We start from the raw sequence: 5,993 nt of genomic DNA, 5'->3' as shown, positions 1-5,993 counted from the left end.
TGTCAAAGCACATTGCTATCGGGATGTTAAGAGCATTCCATGGAATATAACAAAAAGTGTATCTTGAACCGGTTTTTCAAACTTACCTACCCCACCTTTAATTAGACTACATAATTGTATGTTACTACTCTATATTACTCTTACGACTGCAGCCACAACATAAGGGAACGTTTTACATCGTAGCACGCAATTTCAATTTCAACAGTGTCAAGCTATGCTTGGATTGTGTTACATTTTTAATTATGCAATAGTCATTGTAAGTGTTAACTGTTAATTGTTGAGTGGTCACACATTTGTATCTTATTGTACTTTAACTTTAAGATTATCAGGGTTTGAACTGGGACTCACGATACTGATTTATTTGTATATTGTGTTTGTCTATAAAATATTTTTCTGCTTCTACTGTGTAACCCTTCCTGGTAAACACATGATTCTGCAAAAGCTTAACTCAGCATCTAGGTTTATGAATGGCATACAACTAGATGCTGTCATCAGTAATGTTATAGGTGTAGTTATATAGTTGTTGTTGATGTTTCCTTTCCATTTCTTTAAACAGTAAATATATTATTTTGTCATTACAGCTTGAGAAACTCCATGCCATTGGCTTTAAACCAGTGCTGCTTCTTGGCAAGGAGACCAGGAAGAAGGACTTCAAATGTGAAATCCTAACCCCTCGTTGCTCAGGATTACCTTGACAAGATAGGCACTTTTTATGAGTACCTTTATGAAGGTGAGATGCTTGCACTATATCTTCACAGTTCACAGTATTGTATACACAAAATGTTTGTATCAATGGAGAGCTTAACATTTCCTTATAACCAACACAGTTATATGGAATGAGTTTGGATCAACTCATTTAATAAAGTCAGTTAAGTTAACAACAACTTACAGCGACTGTTTTCAATCCATCCAAATCTTGTGGGACAACAACTTGATCCAGTATTTATCTTTTGATACAGCCAGAAAGCAGTCATTCGAGACATTTATTTGGGTTTGGCAAACTATATTTTTGTGAGACAACTAACACACATCCTTTCTAACTGTTAACTGTCACTTTTTTTAGCTACAAAGTATTACAAAAGTTGAAAGTAATTGCAAAATATTTAGGATTATGGACAACGTTTGACTGTTTATTATTTTTAGCAAACTACATACAATAAATACATTTTTAAACACTGAGTATGTAGCCTAATGAGACATGGCTTACTCTGCAGAGGGGACTTGTGGACATTTAACTGTTATTTATCAGGAAATAGTTAGGCAAGTTTACGTGAAATTGAAAAACCCTTTTGGGGTATTGTGCTACCACTTGCGCATTCATTGTATACAAATTGAAAGTTGTAAAGTTGTTAATGTCAAGGTAGTTAGGTTTGATGACTGAAATGTATGTTTAGGCTTGAGCCATCCCTTAAGCAATTTCCTTTTAGCAAACCGTTCCGAAACGGTTCCCTTTATCAACGCCGAAAAGGGAGAAATATTTTGAGGTCAATGGTAAGAGCACAATACATAAAGACGATCCCAGTTGACCACATATTCAGTTTGGCAGTTCTGTATTAAGGTCATGTTTCTCGGGTTGTAAACAAAAGCAGTTATCCAGTGCATCCAGAGGTCCCTTTACATTACATTTATGTTTTTATCCAAAGCCACTTGCTACTTATTTGATTGCACTTATGCAAAACACGTTTGCGTCAGTCTCATAAATTCTGAACAAAATGTGTGGATGTAAATAATGTAAGGGAACATACATGCACACGTCTATATGTTGTCTACTGACAAATTGACATGTCACATCACATGGAATGTAGACACAAATAGGAAGAATAATATCGCAAAAACAAAACCATAAATGGTTGACTGGATAAATACCACTATTTCTCTGCTATTAACTTTGACTGCACACAGTCCTATGACATGACGAGTATATTTTTGACCCTTTCTGGAAACATACCTTAAGCACGCTGTATTTCTTATTTCTAGATATATGAGTTAACCTCTTTGTCTTAAGCAAGTCAAGACCAACATTTGTTTAACTTGCAGAGGTTGGACACAGGACTCCACTGGCCAGGGGGTTGCGGAAGATCCTGAGGAAGAGACAGTCACGCTGAACCTCACACCCTGTGACCTATCTGAACCAGAAAACAACTGGCAGGAGGCAGGGACCAAAGAGAGCCAGGTGCCAGAGACAAGCACCGTGCAGGTGGAGGTGCTGAAGACCCCCCCCCCCGTGAAGCAGTGCACCATCATACAGGTGGGGCAGGAGGAGCAGCCCCAGCGGGATGATGTGAGACAGGCTACCACCATGGAGGGGCCAGGTAATAAAATAGATAGATAGAATCGGAGGGATGAAACCCTCTTTAATGGTCACACATGCAGAGCACACAGCACACACAGTGACATTTGTTCTCTGAGATTTGCAGCTTTTATATTTATAAAAGTCAAGAGTGTTTTCCGATATTTTCCTAAAAAATTATTGTAGGTAACTTGTTGACAAGTCGTGCTTCTACAATATCTCAAAACACCTAATTGCACTTCTTGCATTTTTGGGAATAATGATTGTTCCAATAGGTAAATAATAATAACAACAATAGCTTAATCTAAATAACAATTTCACCTACAACTTCATAAATATGAAAGGAAAATGGGATACTTGGGTATGTGTATATCCTTAGGTACTCGGATATAAATAAATATGAAACGTTTAGAAAAATACAGTCTTTCATTCCTGAACAGACATGTGGTTACTATATGATTATACCTTTTTCACACAAAAATGCAAAGCAACTGCAAACTTACTTTACATTTGATAAATCACAAAATAAAACTCCTATGTGATTTGGTTTACACACAGAAAGGGTCTTACATTGTAGCGTTGGGCAGTAGGTCGATTACATCAAAATGATTTGGCTCATGCCCATATATTGCACGAGAGGTTGATATCATTAATATCGTGGTCTACCTAAAGCAATCCCTGACCATAGGGGTAAACTTCGAAGCAACTCATGCAACAACGTCATGCAGCATATTTAAACTTTATACTCAAGAACTGCATTTAGATACGACACTGTCCCATAATGAACATACGGGGAATAAACTTAGGTTTTTGAATCAAAGTTAAATTCATTTAACGTTACAGCACAACATGTTAATATTTATCAAACTATTCCTTACACATAAAGTATGGAGTCAATTATATAGGCAAGACAACAAAACACCTAGACTTCATAGATCAACCTCAATTAAATCGCAATAACAAAAAAATATCTGTACCTAACACCTATTGAATCATGTGATGCTGCATTTGTGGGATGTATTTTGAAACTTAAGTTTAAGCTTAACTTGGTGTACTGTATGTATATAGTAATATTTCTTCTTCATCCCACAGCTGTCAGGACAGGGTCCGTGAGGGACACAGTACTTGGTCCTAGACGCAAAAAGAAAAAGTCAGGTATTTTAACAGTATTAAGTATTTTGACTGATTATAAACATTTGCATGAGTCGAATTGATTGGTATTCTAATAAATCTATCGACATGTACTTTAGCAAAGTGCATGTAAACGCAGTGATTGATGCTTCTTCAGTGAGTTAACAATGCTATATTGTGACTAATAACTATAACTGATACATTATCCAAAGATCCAAAGGGCTTTAATTGTCTAATTAGACTAAAATACATACAGTCATAGTTGATAAGGTGGTGATGAGAATGCTAGGCAGTAAAGGAAGCAGCAGTGCAGTATTTTCTTTGGTCATCTCAGGCTCAGCAGTGGTATGGCCATTCAAACAAGCATCCCATGTTAGGACTGAGAGCAGCTTGGTTCCATTTCAATGATGTATACAGTAACTTTTGACCAGTGATAACAGCGTGGTCACTTTTCATCGTGCAAGTCTGGTTGCTACTTTAGTGTTCATAGTTGTATTTATTTTATTTCTAATATGACTAATACTGTATGTGGAACCTGCTTTGATGTTCACAGATTGCTCCTGCCACACTCGCCTAGAAACTTTCCCCATCAGGAGTGTAATAAAAGAAAGAATGAGAAAGGTTAGACGGGAATAAAAGTAATGCATATGGTGTGCTTTATGATTTACAAACTTCCAACACAATTGTTTGCTAAATAGCTAATATGCGTTTGGTCTTTCCGAAATTAGAGATTTGTTTTCTTCTCTTGATAGGGAAAAGCAGAAATGTAGGTGGAGTGGGAGCCCTGTCCAGTATGGTATATATCTTCCAGTTACTTGGCTTCGTGTCATCTGATGTAGTCCCATGTTGGAGAACAAACACATGATATTTAACAAATGCAAAACATCCAAATCTACCACCAGTCCTCTTATATATTTCACTGCTGTTATTCTGAAGCAGCTGAAGTAGTGTAGGAACAAAGGATTGTTTAACTTCATTGTTGTTAATGTATTTGTTTTTGTTTGTTTTTATTGTTTCTTTGAACATTTGTTTTCATTTCTATGTTCACTTTTTCTAAATGGTAAATGAAACATTTACTTATATAAATTGAGTTATAAGATGTTTCCTTCACACATGGTTTATGCTTTTCGGAAAGACGAAACCAGTAACTGTAACTAACATTATTCCATTCTGTTTTCAGTGGCAAGGAGTGGGCTCATTCCTGGCAGCCGAAGAATTCTCCGGGATAATGCATAAAAATAAAATCTGTTATTTGAACACCAGTTTTGTTTTTGCACGTTTGTTCTCTTGTTTATATGCTCCATTTGAGTCATATTTAATATGTTTCTATTAGAAATAAGATGAAAACCTCCACCAAAATGCATTTGACTTTTTAGGAAATTACAGTTGAAATACTACATGATTTCATTGTCAGTGATAGGAACACCATAACCTATTTTAAGCATATTCATGTGTGAAATCTGGTACTTTGCCATCCTCTGCCTTATCTAATTTGTTTAACTTCCGAAGTATAAAGCTTTGGAGGTAGGCTTGCATCTAAAGCGTCTTTGGGTTTCAGAAAAGCGCTCTAAAAATAAAATGTATTATTATTATATCATTTAATTATAGGCCTAATTAAAATGATCCTGATCTGGATCACTGGTTTTGCTACTACATTTGAAAGCTTTTGGGGACAAATGCTGGAGATATTAAAATGGTAGTGATTACTTTGAATTTTCTTTTTCACTTATTGAAAACCACAACTCGAGTATCAGGATGGTCTTTATCTGGAAAGTTATCCACATCTCATCACCACGTTGTCACGGCGACCCTTTGTCACGTCACAGATACGGTACCCGAACTCAGATCGCCACCCAAACGATACTGCCGTTGCTAAGGAGGCAAAAGTGCAAATTTGTATTTTATATTTTTTTAAACACAGGGTTTGGTTTTGGATCGTGCCCGATTGACGGATTTCTGAAAGGGAATGGAGCCTATACGGCCGTCAACGCAAGACGAGTCGAACGAGTCCACGCACACACGCCGGAAGAACTACAAAAATGTCAGCTCTGTGTACTTCGTAACGATTGTTGGGCACGTATCTAATGGGAATTGTAGTTTGTAGCACTGCTCTCATAGCATTTCAATGGGTTAACTTTCTATTCTTCTGTGTTTTTGTATGTTTTGAGCTGAGGTGCCAACTCAACATACAATGTTGATGAAATGAATGAAATTTGGTGATGATTCATGGTTTTTGTGTTAATGTAATAGCAGTTAAAACAGGACCGGTCAAATTTGACCGCGAACACCAAAGTAAGGGGGGGAAACGAATACAATAGGAGGGTTTTAATGTAACCATTGCTTATGACATTGATGATATTTTAAATCAAAAAACATATTCCCTAAAATGTGGAAGCTCTGGATGCCATACAAATGAATAGTTGATATTTTTTTAGGGCCACAACTTTGGCACTAGAGCACCTAGTGTTATCAAACGCATTTCAATGGTGAAACTATCCAAACATATTGCATATGACAACATTTTCCACTACGATGAAAGGCGTGTAAGCCAAAAAAAACTTATTCTGGTTCC

The 5,993-nt window shown here is 36.6% G+C and overlaps 1 long non-coding RNA gene across 1 annotated transcript; it reads left to right on the top strand.

Moving 5' to 3' along the window:
* LOC307022252 lies at window positions 1–4,887 on the top strand. Its single transcript, XR_013803341.1, has 4 exons — window positions 1–730; window positions 2,038–2,312; window positions 3,383–3,445; window positions 4,602–4,887. It is a non-coding gene; the product is annotated as an uncharacterized lncRNA (long non-coding RNA).
* The last annotated feature ends 1,106 nt before the right edge of the window (window positions 4,888–5,993 follow it).

The sequence above is a fragment of the Notothenia rossii genome, assembly GCF_949606895.1.
Source record: "Notothenia rossii genome assembly, chromosome: 1".
NCBI classification, from domain to species: Eukaryota; Metazoa; Chordata; class Actinopteri; order Perciformes; family Nototheniidae; genus Notothenia; species Notothenia rossii.
Note: the sequence above shows the minus strand (reverse complement) of the source record. Positions and strands in the feature narration are given on the sequence as shown.